Source organism: Helianthus annuus, chromosome 11 (genome assembly GCF_002127325.2).
Source record: "Helianthus annuus cultivar XRQ/B chromosome 11, HanXRQr2.0-SUNRISE, whole genome shotgun sequence".
Classification (NCBI taxonomy): domain Eukaryota; kingdom Viridiplantae; phylum Streptophyta; class Magnoliopsida; order Asterales; family Asteraceae; genus Helianthus; species Helianthus annuus.
Genome location: NC_035443.2, coordinates 149603185 through 149626863, shown reverse-complemented (window position 1 = coordinate 149626863; position 23679 = coordinate 149603185). Strand labels below are relative to the sequence as shown.

The window sequence follows — 23679 nt, the reverse complement described above, 5'->3', positions numbered from 1 at the left end:
CTTCACTGGGTTTTCGTTTAAACAGATATCGGTGGGATCCAAACGTCGTGAGATCATACATCTCAGCCAACTCCGACATTCCTAGATCAATCCCTTCCTGCTCAATGATCCTTTCAAGGGTATATAAAACCCTCCAGATCATTGGCATAGCTTGAATGTAGCAGATGCCGGTGAGGGAGAAGAAAGACTGGGTGAATTCAGGGAAAGGATACGAATATCCTATCATGAAAGGAGTGACCGGGAAAGCTACCCAAGTCTCAGAGATATAGTCACTCAGAACAGTAGGATCGAAAGGTTTAAAGAAGGTGTTCGCCGGAAAGCAGTGCCGGATCCTATCTACTTGTGGATCAGTAAAGCAACACCTCTCAGTCGCTGAATCTTTGATGATCCCTTGACTCTTCAAAGGGCTGTTCTTTTGGTGATCCTTGGCGGGAGAGTTTCGGAGCATCATTCTTGACGTGATGATGGTAAAGAAAGAAAAACAGAGTAAGAGAAGGAAGAAGAGGAAAAGAGATACCTGATTGATCTTCGGATGAGAATTTAAAGGGAGTTTCTCTTGGATTTAAATGCAAATTGATCCTATCTCTAACTCCTATTTATAATGATGATTTGCAGGATAGTCACTTCGGTGACGTCAGGTTTGCAACGGCTAGTCCGTCTTCAACGGCTAGTTATCCGTTAGCTTGTTGCGGATAAGATCAACAAAATACAACTCATTTATTTTACATAATTACTCCTTATATTTTGGGGGCAATTGTTAGGGGAGGATTTCTTAATGACCTGTGATCCTCAATTATTATCCTATTTGGTGATCCTTACTTCTGTGACAATTAGTGATCCTCAGAAGTGCTTTAGGATCAGGATCATGGATCATCCTAAGGATCCTTATACTAATGATTGTCTACTTTGAATTCGGTATTATTTTGCAGGAGTACCAGCTTGGACTTAGTCTTGGCAACGTTCCTGGAGAATATTCCACGTTTATTCCGCACGTGCTTGGCTGAAAGTGGACGTTATGGAGTCGTGGAAGACTTGCATGATTTGCGGAATGTTAGTTAGTGTAGTTAACTTATATTTTTAAAGGCGTAGCGAGCTAATTAGAGAACACTTGGCTATTTTTTTGGCTACACACACTCGTACAACTGCTCTCACCAGCTCTCGGCAAAACACTTAGCATTTTTCACACATTTTTACACGATACACTATAGTGATCCTTGTACTTAGCTCGCTATCATCCGAAGTTGTAATACGATCATTATTTAATTTGAGTGGGTGATCGGTAGTTTCCATCACCTGAGGTTTTTTATGCCGGAGATCATTCATTGATCAAGGGCTTTTTCCTCGTATAAATCTTTGTGTCACTTGTGCAATTCATTTCTGAGTGATCCTCATTGTTGTTTATCAATTCAAGCATCATTCCTCACTACAGAAAGTTTGGTTACATTGTCTTAGCTTGATTTTTGACCAAAACAGTTTTCATGATTACAAATGCAACTTGAACGATGGATTCAACGAATATTTGCTACTTTATGCAGGACTTATTGCATGAATAAACAATTGTTTATTCATGTCCACAGCCGTCTATAAATAGAAGGCTCGAGAGGCAGAAGATAATTGAGTTTGAAGCTTGGCATTCACATACAAACACTCAAACTCCACTGCTCTTCTCACCCACAGAAATCAAGATTCATTTGTATTAGATAATAATCTTACAATCACCTTGTTAAACTAATTTGTTTCAAAGTGATATAAACTTGATAATTTTGTAGGTCTTGTTTCTTGAAAGTCTGATTTCCATTTCCGCACATCTTTTTCACATATACTGAAATCACTTGCCATATTACGTAAAAAGAAGTTGTTAAGGCCATACTGGGTCCAACAACCTCCACTTGCTGAAAACCCCATAACCCTTTGTACTGGTCTAATCACAACTGCGATCATCATCATCAACATCGTAAAATTGAGATTCATCGTAAAAATCATCATCGAACTCACTTACGTCATCGTGAGGGTTTGAGAATTGATATAAACATACAAATCAAAGTTTGTAGGTTAGAGAATTCGATGGAGGGAGAAGAGAAACCCTAATCGCAGATCCAGATAATCGGTAGGTTAGAGCAGCAGATCCAGATCGGAACTTTGTAGTGAGTTTTTTGGAATTTAGGGTTAAAAATCGCCAGAGGGAAGAAGGAAAACTGGATCTGATGTTTGTGATGAGATTGGGCGGGATGCATAATACATATCCCCATGTCTTTTTAAAATTCAAATTACCCCCCTTTAATTATGTACAATATATTATTTAGATTAATAGATTTTATATACAAAAAGGAATTATGACATCAGCATGGACACGTGGCATAGCTCAGAAGTTGACACATATGCAGTTTTACATCATCCTCTCATCTCTTCTTATAGATTATATAGATATCAAGAAGTCACAATTCATGCTGGATACGATGTTGTTTATGATATAGTGTTATTGAATTCAATTATGTCTACTTTCTTGCTTTGAAATTTGAAAACTCTGTTCTATTAGCTTCTTGGCAAGATTGTCATAATATCAATCAAGTTTTGAACACCCTTATCGAATCCAATGCCTCTCTCTCTCATTTGTCCAGGACCCACTTAACCGTCATCTTCGCACCACACAACCATCACCACCTCCGCCCATCGCCATTCAACACCGCAAGCGGGAGAAAACAGTTCGCCTACTCTACCCGCCTTTGATTTTACAGCCGGCTGCTGTCGTATATCAGGCAGTAGCAGCAAGTCCTTCTGACGGCAAGGAAATAAATTTTCCGCCGGCGGTTTTAGGCGGAGAAGATAAGAGGTGGTGGTGTTGGTCGTTGTCTTCTGTCAGTGCAATAGCTGTTGCCAAATTATAAAATTTTGTTGCAACAAATTGGAAAAGCCACCCACACTCACGGTCCAATGACAAAGTGCCAGGCAAGAGCCTGGCATTGTTTGCCGCCATCTTCTTTGTATACGTAGTTTAATTTAATTGAATATACAAATTTATTTTTAATTATATACTTTATTTGAAAACTAATATTTACTTATACATATTTAATAAAACATTAACTGACATAACATTCTAATTTTTTTAATGGTGAACTTCATGTATAAGATTACCAGACTCTTCTAATCGGAGAGCCCCGTTTTGTCACACTTTGACCACGCTATGTTGTCTTAATTGGGCCAACACTGGCTTCAAAGTTTGGCTTTTTTGGGCGTTCCTCTAGGACACCATACCGCCGGCTGCCACTTGACAGTCATTGTGGCACCATAAGAGCAGAACTCTCTGGCGTAACACACGGTGGGACGAAACCCGGTTAGGCTTGGGAATCAAACTAACAACCTCACACAAGGCATAGTCCAAAACCTTCATTGTCTATATCCACCCCAATACGACACAAATAATAATTGAACTTAAGTATCCATTGAAAAACCTAAGTATTTTACCACTAGGCTATAAGCAAAAACTATTAAATGAATACTCGTTAACCCTAATCTACCAACAATTGTTCCCTATTTAACCCTTTGTTTAATCGATCCCCACAGCCAATTTTTAAATATCATCTTTTGTGAGAATTGTTAACAAGAATGAATACAAACGAGTCTGCATCTTCTTCAAATCCTCATAATAATTTGGGGACTATTACACTTGGATTGTCAAGTGTTCTTGAGTTGCTTAAGTGCCCTGTTTGTAGCAATTATATGTACCCTCCTATTCATGAGGTACCTTTTTTTTGTCAAGTTATTCTACAAATGCTTCTAATTGTAAGAAGTGTAAGAAGGATTTATAGAGTGACAAGTGTCCAATAACCTAAAACTAAACCCACTACATTACCACCAAAAACCTAAACACCCACCCCCACCCCAACCCAAAAACCTAACCCCCCCCCCCCCCCCCCCCCCGTCCGGAAAAAAAAAAAAACAAAAAAAACTATACCTCACCAAAAAACCCCCCAAAAAACCTAACCCACCCCACCCCCACCCCCACCCCCCAAAAACCTAAAAAAAACCTAACCCCCCCCCCCAAAAAAAAAAAAAAAAAAAAACCTAAAAAAAACTAAACACCCACCCCCACCCAAAAACCTAAACCCCCACCCCCCACTCCCTCGGCAAAAAAAAAAAAATTTTTTTTTTTTTTTGGGAGGGGGGGTTAGGTTTTTGGTGGTGGTGGATGTTTAAGGTTTTTTTTTTTAGTGGAGTTTTTTTGTGTAGTGAGTTTTTTTAGGTTATTGGACACTTGTCACTCTATAAATCCTTCTTACACTTCTTACGATTACGATTCTTTGTATTTGATCCTAATCCCCTTTTTTGTATTCTTCAATCTTCAATCTTTGATTTGGATTTGATTTCATGTTTGATTGATAATTAGGGTTTATTTTCTTGTTCCTAATAATCATTTAGGGTGTAAGGGGCACTCCCCTAAGAGGGGGTGTGCCACGTCAACTCCCCTCTTAAACTCCCCTCACACCCCAATTTGATGGCACCACTCCCCTATTAGGTGACTTGTTTTTTTATTAAAAAAAAAGGAATAATTTGATTGGTTTGAGAAGAGGCTGGCTCACCATCACCCCCTCTCCTTCATCGGTGAATATGCCCCGAGTCCACACCCCGAATTGGGTCACCGCAGGGATGGCGGCGGTGTTCCCGCTGGAGGAATTAGGTCACCGCGGCCACTCCCCGCTGGTGCCCCGTATACCCTTACCCTGTTTTGTAATCGTGAATCTTTTATTGGTTGATAATTAGGGTTTTCTTCATCTTGTTTCTCTGCAGTGTCGCAATGGACACACATTATGCTTCGAATGTGAAACACATGTGCAAAACCAGTGCCCTACATGCAGACAAGAATTAGGGAATATCCGAAGCTTTGCTTTGGAAAATTTGTGCAGTTGCTTCAACTGCCGTGCAGATATGCCTCATCGGGATGCCTCGAGATGTTGGTTGGATTGGAAGAGACCACAGTGAATCAAAATAAATTTGCTTGGATTGAATTGAGAGTCGTATGAAAACTATCAGAACGAACTATTTGATCGGTATACTCAAAAGTTCGAACAGATTAAACTCAATTCGTAACAAGAACAAGATTGTGATTTCTGAGAATTTTGTAACAGTACCGAAGAAGAAGAAGAGGCCGTACGTCCGTGATATTTGTTTAAAAAAAACTGTTGTAATCCTTGATTTGCGGAACCGTTCTCCCGAAAATAACCAACATCCAATGTATCATAATACTAGGTTATCACCCGTGAATACTCACGGGTTGTTAATCTATCTTTAAAAACAAATAAAGTATATATATATATGTTGAGTAACTACAATTTGTGTGATGAATAAGGTGTATAAATAAATTCGATGTGTATACTTCTGATATAAATGATTCATGTTAGTTAAGAGAAAGGGACTGTATGAATCAAATTATAATGGCAATATGAATTGACAATACTAAAAAAACAAAAGCATTGTACCACAAACATAAATAAAGGGGGATCGAAAATTAAATGTAAGATATAAGTTTTTTCGTTTTTTAAATAAACAATGAAAGTCTATTACTGTAGCACTTATGATTGCTGGAGTTTCGTAACCAATAACTTGGAATTCGTTTTAGACCAGTTGAAAAAACAATCGTCACCTAAGGAAATATGTTCAGCTTCAAGTATATCAGGCCATCCAACAACACCGTACCTATGGTTGATAAAATATGCAAAGAATTGTTAGTAATACAAATAAAAATAGTGTAAAAGATGCATTATAAATTTGATAATAAATTGATTGACAAACCTTATTTGACCATCAATATTGAGTGTATGAAGATTCTTAACCCAAGTATTTCCTTTAATAACTTTGATCTTTACTTCAGACAACTCATTTAAACCACTTAAGTCAGTAATCAATTTCGGAAGAATCTACATTTTGTAAAAACATTTAAAATATGAAAATATTATTAAATGAAAAACACTAAAAATTAATAAAAAACAAACTGAAAAAAATCATCGTATCATACCAATTCATTAGTTACTTTGATGACAAAAAAAGGATAGTTATGATCGTCACTAACTTGTCGATAACCTTCCACATTGCTAATATGTTCATATTCTGGCTCAATCAAAGGAGTGTTGTTTAACAAAACTTGACGACCGTGTTTATTGAATATGGTAATATTAAAATGTTTCACGTCGTTTATTTTAAAACACAAAATATCACCAGGATTTAACCTAAGATCTTCAATAAATTGAAACCAACCATCAGTAAAACAGTAATTTAGACCTATCTTTCTAATACGGACTTCCCATTTATGATTCTCCGATACGTTAAGTATAACCTTGTCATCCGGTAAAGGATAATCATAATGTTTAGAAAGAAAAGTATCTGGTAGAACCTGTAAAATTGAATTATTACAAATTGATGAGTATTATGTTTTCTATAAGTCGAGAAAAAAAAGTATAATAACATATAATAAATTTACGTACCATTGGACTTTTTAAAGGATTTTGAATAATTTTACAAAACGGTTTCCCCCACTCTTGATTTGGATCATGACAGAAGAGCTTGAACTTAAAAGTATGATTACCAAGATAGTTAAAAATAATAAAGAAATATCCATGGCCAAAGTAGTTTAAAACCTCAGACCATCCATCGGTAAAGTAGAATACATCTTCTATTAATTTGATAACAACACTCCATGAATGCGTTTCATCAAATTTAAGAGTAACTGTTGAGGATTGTAACTTATTCATCCATATAAATCGACTCATACTTATAGGTATTGCCTGAAAACCAAAAGAAGTAACGGAAATTTTATTTCAAATAAAAGATAAAACAATACGAATGATTAGTTTAGAAACAAAAAATAATGAAAGTTATGCACCTGTTGAATTGAGAGCGGATCAAATATAGTTATGATAAAATACGGACCATGCCGATACATTTTAACGCAAATACGAAAATTCAGAGAGATCACTAACAATCAAATAGCACAAGAGCACATACAATGAAAGAAAAAAACAATGAGTATCTATTTATAAGAGAAAATTTCAACATTATAATTAAAAATACAATAGATTCAGAAGTTGTTGAAACTATTTATGTAAATTATTATTCGGCTTAATCTTCCCAAAAAAATAGACGAAATTAATTTAAATGGGTAATAAAAATCTAAATTATTTTAATAATGTTGGTATTAATAAAAAAATTAACAGATTTATAAAATCTGGTTACTAAATAGTAAATATCTATTTATGTATAATATTTAATTAAAAAATGACTGAGAAAAACCTTAAAGTAATATAATATAAGAAACCGATATATAGAAAATTAAAATATCAATGTTTAAATATTAAAAGTAAAAAACCTAATGCAATTATCATATATCAACTGACAACTGCTTGTATAGACTTACCATCTTCAATCAAAAGTCACAAGGATCAAGAAAGTTGCAAACGGCGGTGGAAGAAGAAAAATTGGTAAGGTTACTTTCCGACCTATTTTCCGATCATCTTTCCGGTAATCTTCGCTTTGATTTACAAAGTAATTATCCAATCAGTTGAACACCAAATTTCAGTTTCAGTTATTTGACAGACTTTTTTCCGGCGATTATTTTAAAATTACACGTGAAATCAGTTCTTAGGTTTTGTCTGAAAATAAATGTTCTGTATGTTATATGTATACAAATAATATTAGATTGCATTGCATGTCTTTCAAAGTTTAGAATTTTCGGTTAATTAGATTATTTGGCTGATATTATGTAGATCTTTATTTTAAAATGAAAAAATCCTTCATGAACATTCTTATTTTGATGTTTGAATAGGTTATAACAAAAAAATTAGGCTTAAAATTGTTTTTTCTTGAATTATAATGTCTTTGTATGCGGCTACTCAATTTTTATAACTGATATATGATATAGGTTTTTATAAAATTGATTGTTGTTAATGTTATGTGTATCTAATAAAGATTACATTGTATTGTATGTATTTCAAATTATACAGTTTTGGTTAATAAAGTTATGTAGTTAATATATTTTGTGTAACTTTTTTTGAAGAAAAATATGTTTCTTTGAGATAATATTGTTATTTGGATGATTGAATACTTTATCATGACCACTAAAAATAAGAGTTATCTTCTTATAAATTGAAGAACAAAATATATGTTTTTTTTTAGTTGTAATCCAATACATTGATACGATAACAGTTAATTTGTTATTTTCATATGTATATTGTATTATTCAAGTTCAATAGTAAATGTTTGTAACAGTTATTCTTATGATACAGGTAGATAAAAATGAGTTTATCATGTGTAGCTGTGTTAGATGATGATTCGTCGTTAAAAATGGTATGCAACAAATGTTATAAATAAGTATATATAAATTTAGTTACATATGATTTTTTGACATAAATTTATACACAGGTCCTGCCAACTGATTTTGTTAAAACTGTGTATGGTGATTATTGGCAACGAAGAAAATTAGTGATACATCATGAAACTCAAAAAACTTGGCCAGTTTCTTTAAGAAGTGTGAGCGGGGAATCGGTTATCACTGACGGATGGAGTGAAGTGGTAAGGGATCTTCAGTTGAGAAAGCAAACGTTATTGCGCTTTAGGATAATCGAAGACAAAAATATGCAAATGGATTGTTTCGTCGATAACATTTGTGGTCAGTCCTTCATAACAGTAAACCGTTACGGTGTTTTAAAGATAATAGTAAGTTTAGTAATATGTATGAGCCACTTTTTTTATAGTTGAAAAAATAATGGTATACATATATAGTTAACAATAAAATACTACTTAACTTTTCAGGTGATTCCAGAACCGTATGTCACAAAAAATTACTCTTATACGCCAGTCAACGATTCTTACAACATAACAGCAGCAGGTCAGATTTGGAAAGTTGAGACGCACAAAATCAATGATATCTATGTTTTTACAAATGGTTGTCCAAAGTTATTTGATGATCTTCTTATACAAGATGATGATATACTACTTTTGATGAAGACGGACATGAACACATTTGAGTTAACAATTTATCGTCGAGGAGTTGAGGTTGTTTTGTCAAACAAAGAAGAAAGTGAAGATGATTCATTGCTGGAAATACCTAAAGACATACTACAAAAACGTCCAGTTTGTAAGTATTTTGAACTAAACTATAACGGGTTACTAATAAATATGAATTATTTATGTATCTTATTATATAACAGACATTTTGTGATGATGATGACTGCATGGATGATACGCTTTCTGAGGTAATAAGTTTACGTTTATGTAGAATAAAATATATTACAATCAGATTTTGTAATATTATTAATTATGATTATGATACACAGAATGATGAAGGTAGTAACAAAGAGGATGTGAATACAAAAAACATTGCTGGAAAAGAAAAGTGGAAGGAAGAAAGTTCTACTTCAATGAGAGAAGAGATAAAGCAATCAACAAAAGATGATGTAATTATGTCAAACATAATAATAAATGATCAGTTTCATTAATATATGTAGACATATTTACTTAATACTCATTCCTTATTGTTATTTATAATTAGTGTTTCTCTTAACAGGTTAAGAAGAAAGGAAAACAGGTTGAGGAATATGGTAATGCGGACGACATTAATGAGCTGATATGTGGGACAGAACTTGAAATGCCAAAAGTCTCAACAGTTGGACAGAGAACTCGAAACCGGTTGGTAAGTATATGATATGATAACAACATTGATTTTTCAGTATTTATTATAAATTATGATGTTAGTCGGAATATAATGTATTTGTTATAAAATAAGGTAAACGAAAAGAGAAAGAGAAATGATAAGACTTTGAAGAAACCGGATGATGAACGAAAAGTTGTTAGAAGGCTGAACATTGTTGAGGGAACTGGTAAATGTGATTTCACAACAAAAGGAGCAAACCGCATGGTATGTTATCTTTAACTTAGTCAATAGAAAACGGAAATAATGTAACATGCATTAACAAAATTTACTTTTGACTTATGTTATTTATGCAGAGAATGCCTGTAAATGTTGTAAGATTTGCCGGGTTCAAAAATAAGGTGCATGAGTTACAAGTAATAAACTTGAATGGACAAACAATCACTATGAATCTTAGGCGACAGAAGAATGGAGATGATGTAAGGTTTGCAATTGAAGGTTGGCCGAAGTTCATGAAGGATAATGGACTTCGTTTGGGTGACAAATTGCATTTCACATTCCAAAGTGCAGGAAATGTGATGGTCTTAACACATGTGGAAGGTGTTAATGCAGACTAACAAATACTCTAATGATGAAGGTGTTAATGTCGGACAAATCATGACTCTTTTATGCTACTTATTTTATGTTAACTTTGTTTTGAACACGTAAACAGTGGTTATGATGTTTTATTTTGTTACTTGGTATTTTAAGTTTAAATAGAACTACTGTTATATCATCAGGCTTTCTATCTTATTTTAGTATGTAAGTAACGTTGGTATTTTCTTAAAACGTTTGGTCATTATGATTGTTTAAGTAGATACATTTACATAATAAGTTGCTGATGTTTATATGTGATACTCTATTTGGAAATGTATGTAAAGATAGTCTCTTTGTCAAATGGTTGTGCATCTCTATCTATATATATATGTTGAAATATATATTTACATTTTAACTTGTAATTACTTATACCTTACGCCTGTTATTGCAATCGTTTGTAAAATTGCTGGATATAAAGTTGTATTACAATTACAAACCAAAGATTAAAAGAATGTGTTAAGTACATAAACAGATATTATACACTTTTAATATACATAAGCGAAAATAGTAAAATTTAAATAATTACAAATTAGCAGTGGGTGTCTAAAAAAATTGTAAAATTTGTATACTTTATATAATTAAAAATTAGATAGTTTGAATATATTTTCGTATTGTTAACTACATAAACAGATATTATAATTTTATATATATAGAAACTTTCTATTATTTTCAAGTTATATATTAGTAAAATAGTATATCACCAAATATATGTGATTTATTAAGTTAATTTAGTTTATATTAAATAATCAAAAATGGAAAATTGATAATACATGGTAAGATCCAATGCAAAAGTAATCGTAAATTCATTTTAAAAAAGAAAAATGTGAAATGCAAAATAACCGAATTTAATAATACATAAAGTTATCTCATTTATAATATCTATAAGAAATTCATCATTACACTTTATTAACCTACAAAACTACTGCATCATATCCTTCATTAATCTTCACATTGCTCAAGAATAACCCAAAAGGAGTTTCAAGAAATTAGTAAAGGTAAATTTCCGATTTCATCTCCGTCATCTTATAATCCGACTGTTATGTTGTTAATCTCTACACGAACTTGCCTTATTTCTTCCAAATAACACATATGATGTTTTTTTTAGCGATTAATGAGTAAGTAGATAAGTAATCGGAGTGTCAGTATTTGTTAAGAAAAATCAATATTAGTTTGTGATGTCGATTTAAAAGGGATTATATGTATTGGATTTGATCGGAAGTTTACTTTTTTGGTTATATAATGATATATGGTTTAAATTTTCTGTTCGAAATATTTTTAAAAAATGGATTTTATTGGTTTATAATTTGTTCAAACATTATATGTAGTAAAAACAATTAAAAATATGAAACTACAGCAAGTAATGATTATTTGATTTTGTTTTACAAACCTGGTATTGTGTTTGATAGGTTTGCAAGTGGTGTACGGATGGGTGTTGAAAACTGATCGTGTAGTACATTTCCTTTCTTCTTCAAAGTTGATTGTGTAATAACGGATGATCTTACATTAAAGGACGAATTTAAATGATTACCTAATAAAATATAAACAGTAATTATAAAAAATGTAATATAATCGAAGTGAAGTTGACGAACAAAATTAGTAATGATTAATATACATAACATTACGAAACATAAATGTAAACTTACTTGTCCCAATACCAGTTGAAGATTCGGTAGGAAAGGTGGTGTTTGAAATATTGGGAGTAAAATTCTCTTTGTTATTTAACCGGATTGGTGTTGATGATGACGATGTTGAAGTACCACCTCTAGAAATGAATTTTTTTGTAACATTTGATCTCTTACGATCAAGGTATAATTTTCTTAACTTGCGCCTGTGTTTAGCCTCTAAAGCTAAAAGTAATAAAAAAAATTAAGAATTTAAATATATGACATATGTAAAATCAAACATTAACAATAATAAAAAATATAAGTTATATAAATATTACCTCTGACAACATATTCCGGAAAAGTAGCTGCATTTGATCTCTTATTATCAATATATAGCTTTCTTAACGAACGCCTACATTTAGCTTGCTCAGCTATAATGAGAAAAATAATACACCAAAATAAAAAAAAAATTAAAGAAATGAATAATTTAGAACATAGAAACTTTTGAAAAAAATAAATTGAAGAATATTATAACTTTTGACCATAAACAGGAACAAAAAACTTACATTTATTTTCAAGGTCAATATGTGGACGTTCTGAATAATACGACTTAAGTTGTTCAAACCTATTATGCATTTTTAAAACAATAGAAAGAACTAAAAAAAAACAATAATACCTTTAGAATGAAAACCAAACGCAAGAATTAAAAGATTTATAACAAACTACATACAAAAATTACTGGAAATGTAAATAATAATGAAAAAAGTTATTCAAAAGCATAAGGAAGCTAAGAATGCAAACTCAGAAAACCATGATGATGTTTGAAAAGTATGAAAAGTATATGAATTTATAGACCTAAGCTAAAAGTTATTTATGGAATTAATATTATACATTACCAAAATGAATTTTAACAAAATTAATGATCATAAATATAAAAGAAATCTATATTTATTAGTTTCGATATTTTAAGAAACTGTGTCATTTTATAAAAATAGAATTGCTAAAGTTAGAAACTTTAAAAAGAAGATGTTTATAAACGTAACTGAATAATATAAATTGACATGATTAGCATATTTCTTAAAATTATTTTTGGAGTTGTAAGTGAATTGTTAATACTAAAATTATTAGTAAATAGTAAATCGATATATATCTATAGATCTATAGATAGATGAGAACTAATACCGTAAAATTTTTACATTTTACCAATATTTACATTATGGCATTATTAGATTACAAATATAAAATCAGTAATCAACGTAGTATCATAAAATAATCATACAGCATACCATCATACAATAAACAATATAACCAAACATAACTCTCAACCAAAAATATTGTACGATAACTTAAAAGGTAACAATATATAGGCAAAAGTTAAATTGTCTTGAAACATGAAAAAATGTTACGAATAAACCAACATTCAAATATTGAAATACCAAAAAAATAGTTCTTATTATTCAAATCAACCTCTCCTATATCTCCTTTAAGCTTCCTTCTCAACACACATGCGAGGCTTACTTGCTGAGGACGCCAATCCAACTTCATTCAAATAAACATCATCAAGGTTACGCTTCATGTCAGAGGATGATTGTTTCAAGTCAACCGCATAATCCTTTGAAATAGGTGTGGTGTTATCCCCAGTGTAAGAATCGGCATCCTTACAAAAAATAAACAAATTATAATTAAGGCAAGTATTAAAGTTATAGATAACTTAATTTTTTAATATATACCTTCAAACCTTCAGCACCAGAAGTTTACAACTCAGACTGACTCATACCAAAAGTTTCATAAGCATCAATCTGTAAAAACATGAAAAGCAAACAACAAATACTTCAACTTAGATTAAAAGGTTATCGAAAGTGGTAATATATATATATAGATTACAAAAATCACTTACTTGATCTATTTTAAATTTTTTGTTGAGCTTATCCAAGATGTCATCATCAGTTGTAACAACTGATATTCCATAATTCTCGACACCATTTGCAATATTAAAGTCAGTTACTTTAATCACAAAAGCACACTTTTGATTAAGCAACTCTTCAAATTCAACGGGATATTCTCTTGGGAAATCATTAGTTTGCAATAACTATATTAAAAAAATATAATGTGTCATTACAATAAATATAAAAACATGTGATTTTAATAAATGTAAAGTATAACTAAACATAACCTCGTCCTGAATTTGAATAAGTTCCTTTGCAGTTTTCCGAACAAACTTCATCGCCTCATGGTCAAATAATGTAAGCGTCACAGTTCCAGTTGAATCTTGAACGCGAACCGGTATTTTAAACCTTATAAACGATTTTTAAATAATGAACAAATACATGAGAATAGATCATATAGCCGAACTACGTCGTTGTTGTGGAACGAAAAATAAGATAAAGTATTACTAACAAAAGGTATACCTGGACATCGGGAAAACCTCTTTTCCATTACAATCCTTGTTAGAACATTGATACAACTGCGTATCTCTAACATCACTTGTTCCATCATCTTTATCATAGGTTTCAAACTTTTTCTCAACTTTTGACTTGCAATAGTTACAACCATCATAATACCACATCTTATTAGAAACGATTGCCACAATAGTTCCAACAACAACAACTTTCTTTGGCTGTTTATTATTACAAAGGTAGTCAAAAAATGCAGGTTCAATTTTTTTTAAAATATAAAATATAAAAGAATAAATGTTTAGGAAAACCTCTAAGATTGATGGAAGATAAGCAAGTGGTGAAAAAACATCATTCTTTAAAAATTCATCTTCGACAGAACACATCATATATGACCCAGCATGGCTACTTGACTCACTTGAAGCAGAAAGTTTAGCAAGAAACCTATAATAAATTTTGAATAAATAAAAATGTTCAATAAAAAAATAGTAATACATAAAACATACGAAAAAATTGATAAAATTTTTAAAATATTGTTAAAATAAGAAAACTTACTTTTGCTTGAACAATAGCATGTCATCAAAGTTGTCGTTAATGAAAACTCTTGAACCATCAAAGTTATTGGATAATCCCCATTTGCCTATTCTTAGATAAAGATAATATAAGAAATACAAAAAAAAAGGTAACAATTCTATTTAAATGAATTGTTAATAAATATGCAATATGAATTAAATACCTTTGTATGATTTAACTGCACCGAAATGGACAACAACGACAACATGTGCTTCACGCTTTTCGCTAATCATGTAAGAATACATGTCCTTAGCGTGATCGTCCCAAAGAGTTAAATCAATCTGAACATCTCTACAATATAATATAAGAAGATACTAAGTTTAAAAACATTTTGAATATTTAAATGCATAAAATGGAAAATAAACAAATAAAAGTCATAGTTGTTTCGTATATTACTCAAGATCTTGAAGCTTAAGATTAAGACGTTTCCCTTTGCTACCATCCTTCTTGTTAGTATCCTCAGTGTTATAACAAACACCAACATAGCCAATGAAATCTACAAAAAAATCAAATAATGAGATAACATCATATACAAAAAAAAATCTATATATAAAGTAAACAAATATTATCGTATATAAAGATTGGAAATATAAAAAAAAACAACATACCTACTGTCGTACCCTCTTTTATTTTCTTTGAAAGAACATCATTAAACTCAACAAAATTGAAAACGTATTGCGGACCGTCCCATACATTGCACTTTTCGACAAAGGTATGATAATAAAAAGTTAGCTTCTGGTTGTTAGGAACAATCTTGAAAGATGCTGTGTTAGCAGCAAGAGATGGCCGTTTAATGATAAGGCATTCATCAACATTAAGATGCCTCTCAAATTTTGAAAATAGCTTGTGCATGCAAGAAGCTTGAATTTTGCTACCCTATGTATACATAAAGAATAACATGAAAAGGATATGTTAAAAGGCTAACAACATCAACTAAAAATAAACAACAAACAAAAATTTCATTAGTTTACCTTTTCATCCATCAGTATCATATCTATCCGATATGTCTCCCTTTCATTATCCCTCATTTTCTTCCTCCACAAACTAACAATTTTAACCTTGATAGTGTAGTTTGTGGTAAGAACATCAATATCGTTTAGCAATGTGATCCGATCAACGTTTTCCATGATAGGTAATAAGCAATCGACTGTTGGACAAGTACTACTTGTTTGCTTACCGTTCGTCAACAAAATGATCAATTTATATAAAATTCATAAAGTCCTAATTTTAAGAAATATATTTTCATTATTTCTACTAAAAATAATAGTCTTTCTATCAGGGCATAAGTAAGGAAACGATATAATTTATAATTACATACTAACAATTAACATAAATTCAAATTTGTAAAATTGGAAACTGTATATATTAAGAATATTAATCCGGGTTTACATTAAGAATTTAAAACTTATTTAAAATTATTTAAGTAATTTAAGTAAAATCTTATATTGGAAACCTATTTTATATAATTGACAACCTTTAATAAAATATTGAAAATATTTTTGTGTATCTTTATATGAATAATAAGTTTCCAAAATTATAATATACAAACTGTAAACTAAGATTAATAAATTGGAAAATAAAGACTAAATTTTGAATTTGTTATATACTAAGATCCAGTTGACTTTCGATAATTATAATGTTTATAATAATTGTTACTTTTGAAAAATGTTATATAAAAAAATTAGAATGAAAGTTGGGAAACATAAGATTCAAGCTGACCAAATGATAATCAGAGTGTAATCTATGTATTATATATGTAGTACTACAGATTCATAATACTATGTTATAATAATAAGAACTATATACTATATGTAGATGTAGATTAATTTTAAAGATTAAAGCAAGAATGGAATACAAAATTAATTAAAATCATGTTAAATGATTAATTCATTAAAATTAAATTGTTTTACATATAATTTTTGAATAAATTTGTAACATCATTAGCAATATACAACGATTTATAACATTTAAGTATTTAGTATTTAACACAGAAATTAAACTTTCAAGACAATCCAAATGAGTGGTTAAACAAAAAGAAACAGTACGGAATAAATGTAATTAATTGAAATTAGAAGCAGACAAAGGTTTTTTAATTTGTAACATATAGAAGCATCAGACAAGTCTTTATAAAATTTAAGAAATTACTGTTTAACATAAAAACCATAACGACTGTCAAAACCAAAAAAAACAATATATAGAGTTAAAATCTAACATATGAAAGGCAAACAAATTTCCATCAATGTGATATAACTAATTAGTACGGCTATCGTAAGGTTCAACTCGTTCAACACTCAACACCTGCTCATTCTCATCAAAAGAATAGTGAACCGTGTCAAGGACGTTAATTCTAGCAGCTTTCATGAACTTCTTCCAACCGGTCAACGCGTATCGCCAACCTCCTCCTGTTTTTTTTCCCGTCTTGTACCGTTGGTAAATTGCTTAGGTGGATCGAGATGCATAAGCCTAACAGTGATATCTTTTAAACCTTCATGAAGTCTAGCCATCCATGAAACAGGATCCGGAATCCTCTGTATAGATGTAAAAATAAAAATAATAATAAATATGAAAGAAAAATAACAATGTATATTAAGTAACAAAAAAATGCAAATCATGTTTAGAAATGTTGAAAAATTGATATTAAAACTTACAAAATAACGTTCACCAGCCATACGTCTAAAACGACGAACAGAACCATGTATTTGTACTTCACCTTCATTTTCAGCATCGATAGGTGCAACTTCAGGCTGCAAATTAAGGCATATAAATTGTATAACATTAACATATAAAAGCTTATAAAGTAACGAAATTAAACTTCCCACTTCGATGTCTAGATCAGAAAAATCGACTTCAAGTCCGTTTTGTCCAAAAACTTTTAAAAGGAAAAAATTGCCAAAACCTTTTGTAAATAACAAAATACAATCAACCTTCAAATGTAACATACTGACCATTACGTCAAAACCAACGGTAAATCCAACTTTACCGTCAGATGTTTCAATGGCAACATTAAAAATTTTGTTACCCAACATTACAGTAGATATTACATCATTTGATGAATATTCATAAACTTTTGGCAGGATGCTTTCAGGAATGACCTGTGGGAATAAGAAACAAAGAAAAAAATCTATTTAGAATATAAGTATTTGATCATACATACAATAAGAAAAAATAAATAATATATCTTACATAAAAATGCGATGATGGAGGTAGCAAATACGTCCAAAAAGAGCCACGACTAACGCCATCAACGTAAGATGTTAATTTAAAAGTAGTAGACGATACGGGATTAAATACTACCAAACAACCTTTCGTTAGACTCAAATGTTCTACAACATTGGACCAACCATGGAAGAGGAATAACTTTCCTTTAGCACCGCTTAAACAAACATTAAACTCTCGGCCATCTTGTGTGTGTATCATAACATTGGTAGGACCTTTATAAACACCCCATAGTTTGCAAACAGCATCATCTGGAATGCACTAACAAAAAAAAAAAAAAAAAAAACAATTACAATATCATTAAATTTATAAATAACACAATTATAATAAACTGTATTTAATATGAACAAAACAAAAATTATGTAATAAATTGTCACTTACCAAAATAACTATATCTGCTACATTCATTAGCCTTAAGAACCATGGTAGACTGAAAATGATTTAAAAAATAAGATGTTAATGGTAGTGTAAATAAGAAAAAAAATAAAAACAACAGAGATTGAACGTAGATGAGATGTTACATAAAGTAACAAAAACGAACAAAAAAATACCTTGATGAACCTTCAGCCATAGCAATAATCTACAAACAACAAAAAAAAATTTTAACAACATATTATACTAACATTAAAAAGGTTAAAAACATCAAAATATATATCTTGTATTACAAAATCTATAACAAAATTAGGCAACCGATGATATAAATAAAATGATATCACATTAAAAATTAACAAATTAACATCACATATCACATAAAACAAAACATAAGATTGAAAAAGTCACATATAAGAATAGAATTGGAGTCGGGGTTTACTATAAAAATCATATTCCGCAAGAGATTACATAAACATAGTAAATAAACAACTTACATGTTTACAAAATAAACATAGTAAATAAACATAAACATAGTTTACAAAAATTAAATAAAATCAAGAACACATGAATAATGATTAATGAATGAATTAAACATAAACAACTTACATGTTTGTAGAGCGATATGTAAACCTCAGATATGGATTGAATAAAAAGTAGATGTAGATGGACAATGTGAGGAATGTAAAACAATCTATATATATAGATCCGTTGAAGAAATAAGTTGTAATATGGAAACCGATGGTATTCTTGGAAGAAGATTGGAGGGAAGTTGAAGAGTTGACTGGAACCATAACTGCAAAGGACATAAAATCTTTAAAAAAAAACGTAAACATAAATATAGAAACAATTACTACTTAGACAACCAAAATTTATTCCTTTAGTTTCCAAAATTAAGGTTAAGAACATTACTCTGTTTTAAAAAAAATTTAAATTTAACTAATATTATAAATTTATGTCTATAATTATTTTTAAATTTATAACATATTAGTTATAATTAATATTAAAAATTTGCTACACTAATCTTATAAATTGATACCGTACTGGTAATTAATAAAAACATAACATAAAACATAATAAAAATATAGATGGTAAATTTATAAAAGTTAAAAAACAAAATTAAAAGATTTAATTAACCTTCTTGCTTGCAGAAAGATGGAATTCCGATTGTTATGCCAGAGTTCGGGGATGACATGAATACAAAAATCAAGAAAAATCATTAAATGCGATAAATATATTTGGATGTACAAAAATGAGAATAGTATAAATCAAAATGTAGGTAATGAATAACCAGCATACCTTCAAGATTTATGGTGAGAGATACAGAAATCAGACCAAAACAAATGTGATTTATGGTGGGATCTACAAAATTCAGACAAAAAAAAATCAGATAATGGTGGGATAAAGGAATAAAAAACATACCTTAAAGATGTACGGTTGGATCTACAAAAATCAATAACAAAACAAATGTTAAAATCAAAGTCTGTTCTTGATACAAAACATATAATATCAAAAATTTAGGTTCAAATCAGTGTATTTACCGTTGATGTTGACCTAATTTTTGTAAAATGGGTGAGAAGATAACCAAATCAAGAAGAAAAGAAGGAGATTATGGTGGGATCTACAAAAAATCAGACCAAAATAAATCAGATTATGGTGGGATAAAGGAATAAACAACATACCTTAAAGATCTACGGTTGGATCTACAAAAATCAAAACAAAACAAATGTTAAAATCAAAGCCTGTTCTTGATACAAAACTTATAATAACATAAATTTAGGTTCAAATCAGTGTATTTACCTTTGATGTTGACCTAATTTTTGTAAAATGGGAGAGAAGATAACCGAATCAAGAAGAAAAGAAGGAGATTACATAGTAAAATGAGATTTCAATTAGGTTATAAATGATCCGAATATAATAGCTGGTTGTTTTCGGAGCACACATAACCCGACCCAATTAAATTCGGATGCCGCCTACATTTTGTTTGGAATTGCGAATGTACAGAGGAATGGGATTTCCCTCCTAAATCACATTGCCACATCATCCTAGATGGCCAAAGACAAATGCCACATTGCCCAAATCCATCTCATTTATATATATATATAGATTAGATATTATCTCAAAGTTATCAATATTAAAATTTGATTTTATAAATCATATGGAAATTACATTCTCATGGAATAGGCAAAGCACACTGTTCCGAACCAATTCATCAATTAAATATTGATTGTAGTACAACTAGGCCAATGAATTAATTAAATAATCATATTAGTTAGGCCCAAAACCTATCACATACTAACTCGTTAGAACTATCGAGTCCGCCAATCCTGCATCACCTAACTCGATTAAATTATAACGAGAACCTATTCAACAAGTTAATCCAATACCACTACAAATGTTGATAATCACTAAAATTACCAACATCGAGATGATCCCGTATTCCGCCAAACTCCAACATGAAGCTTTGTGCAATTTCCGACACTATAATTGCCCGTATACTGGGGTGAAGTGCCCGGTTACAGGAGACATCCCTCTTCTCGTTACTCATCTTAGAGCAGGCCATAACGTAGAAATGCGCCCCAGCTGTACATTTAAGTATCGTTTTATGAAGCCTAACCCCTATGCAGTTGAAAACGCCACCTGGATGCTTACGGTAAACTTATTTCTTGTTATGTCATATGTTTCTTTGCTATTTCGGATGTTAGATGCTATGTAGTTAATTCGGATATCCGTCAAGGACCTCTATGCGCTCCAGAGGACCGATAACCAATATATTAACTACATAGGTCAGATGTAATGGAAATTTTATGTTCGTTTGGGCAGGTATTGCATTGTTTCGACCGGTACTTCTGTCTTCACTTTGAAGCGTTTCAGCTAGGAGGTACACCTGTTTACATGGCGTTTGTTTGATTCATGGGACACGAAGCAGATGCGCGCAACTACAGTTACAGCCTCGAAGTGGGACCGAGAGGGAACAAACGTACTTGGCAAGGAACACCGAGAAGCATCAGAGATAGCCCTAAGGCGGTGTGTGATAGTCAGGAAGGGCTGATGATAGAGAGGGACATGGCCCTTTCCTTCTCGGATGGAGACGGGAGCGAGCTCAGACTGAGAGTTACCGGCAAGATATGGAGTATAGAACAGAATCCGGAGGGTGATGTTTTTGGATGATTCATGTGCATGTGGTGGTTTTTGTTTTGTTGATTCTCACTCTCATGTTGCTTTTCACTCACTATGCAAATCTGATCAGTGAACTTTATTTCATGATGAGTATAATTAATCAGTTCAATCAAAATGAGAAGTTCCTTATTGTAACTTCAATATATCTTTGAGTAAAAAGATGTCTATTCCAAGTCTCCACCTATCGTATAAATATCGTTTTGGTCATATTATAACTTTATTTTTAAGGTTTTCTCTTTCGGTAACTATCTCTTTCAGTGACTATCGCATGTGTCGGTACTATAACGGACCAAGCCTATCCTGCACGAACTCCAGTCACGTCCCCGCCCCAACGCGCGCGGGTAGAATCTCACTAGTATATATATACTATATATACTAGTTTGCTACCCGCGCGATGCGGCGGCATGGCAATTTACAATGATACTTGTTTAAAACCGCATGTTGCTGTGGAGTCAACAACGCAATGGGGAAATTTGACTATGGTGTTCCCTTATTCTTTATCGCAATGGGAAAATTCCACTACTATGCAAAGTTAAATGATACATTGGTACGCATTCTAATTGGATCCAAATATGGACACGTTTTCTATAATCAAGTATTAACAAACACCTAAATGAGTACTTGTGTATTGTATCTTATGCTTGCATTCTACTACTAATAAAGTATCAACTATTAACTCATGTAGTGTTCATCAAGTGCCGGTTTTAAAATATATGGCCAGTTTTGTTTAGTTTAAAGTTTATAGGATTCGGTTCATAGTTTACGATAAGAAACCTCTCGTTCAAATTTGTAACTTGGACATGACTGTGTATGCGGAGTTGGTCGCTTAACTTTGTTTTTTACCTTTTACTTTAAGAAGAGTAAAATGCCAAAATGGTCACTGAGTTGGTCGCTTAACTTTGTTATTTCCAAATAGCATGACACACAAAACTCACACCTCTAGACTTCCATTAGTGATGTCAACGGAGTTTCACCTATTGTCCATTATCCAACTGCTGCACTAATATCTGAAGGCATCAAATTGCCACCACCACCACCACCACCACCACCACCATTGTTAGGGCAGGATTTTTTAATGACCTATGATCCTCACTTATTATCCTATTCGTGATCCTTACTTCTGTGACAGATAGTGATCCTCAGAAGTGCTTCAGGATCAGGATCATGGATCACCCTAAGGATCCTTATACTAACGATTGTTTACTTTGAATTTCGTAATGTTTTGCAGAAGTAACAAGTTGGACTTGGTCTTGGCAACGTTACTAAGGAATATTCCACGGTTATTTCGCACGTGTTTGACTGAAAATGGACGTTGTGGAGAACGTGGGAGCATGGCACGAATTGTGGACAGTTTGTTAGGCTAGTTAACTTCTATTTTAAAAGGGGTAGCGAGCTAGCTTTAGAAACACTTGGCTAATTTTGGCTACACACATTCGTACAACCGCACTTTTGAGCATACGGCAAAACACTTAGCAATTTTTACACATTTTTGCACGTTACACCGTAGTGATCCTTGTACCTAGCTCGCTATTATCCGAAGTTGTAAACAATTATCGGTTAATTGGAAGTTGGTGATCGGTAGTTTCCATCACCCGAGGTTTTTTATGCCGGAGATCATTCATTGATCAAGGGCTTTTTCCTCGTATAAATCTTTGTGTCACTTGTGCAATTCATATCTAAGTGATCCTTATCATTGTTTATCAATTCAAGCATCATACCCCGTAACAAAGAGTTTGGTTGCATTATCCCCATCTGATTTTTGACCAAAACAGTTTGGCGCCCACCGTGGGGCAATTGGTGCTTCATTCCTAAGAAGTTCTTCTGTTTGTGATCATTCCAGTTCATTGCATTCAAGTACATGGCTTCATCATCAAAGAATACTTCTACTGCAATGTCTGCGGTTAACTTATCTCAGGGCATTCCACCTTTGCCTCCACCACCTGCTGGACCTCAGAAAAATGCTGAGAAGAAACCAACTCCCATTTTCTCAAAACCTCCAACTTCTTCTGCTTCTTATACTCCTACTACTAGTGACATGTTTACTTTGATTTTGCAGATGAAGGAGCATATA

At 31.8% G+C, this 23679-nt stretch overlaps 1 pseudogene; it reads left to right on the top strand.

Annotated features, from left to right (window-relative positions):
• The first annotated feature begins 3513 nt into the window (after positions 1–3513).
• On the top strand, positions 3514–21749 carry LOC118483699 (annotated as a pseudogene).
• Positions 21750–23679: the final 1930 nt, after the last annotated feature.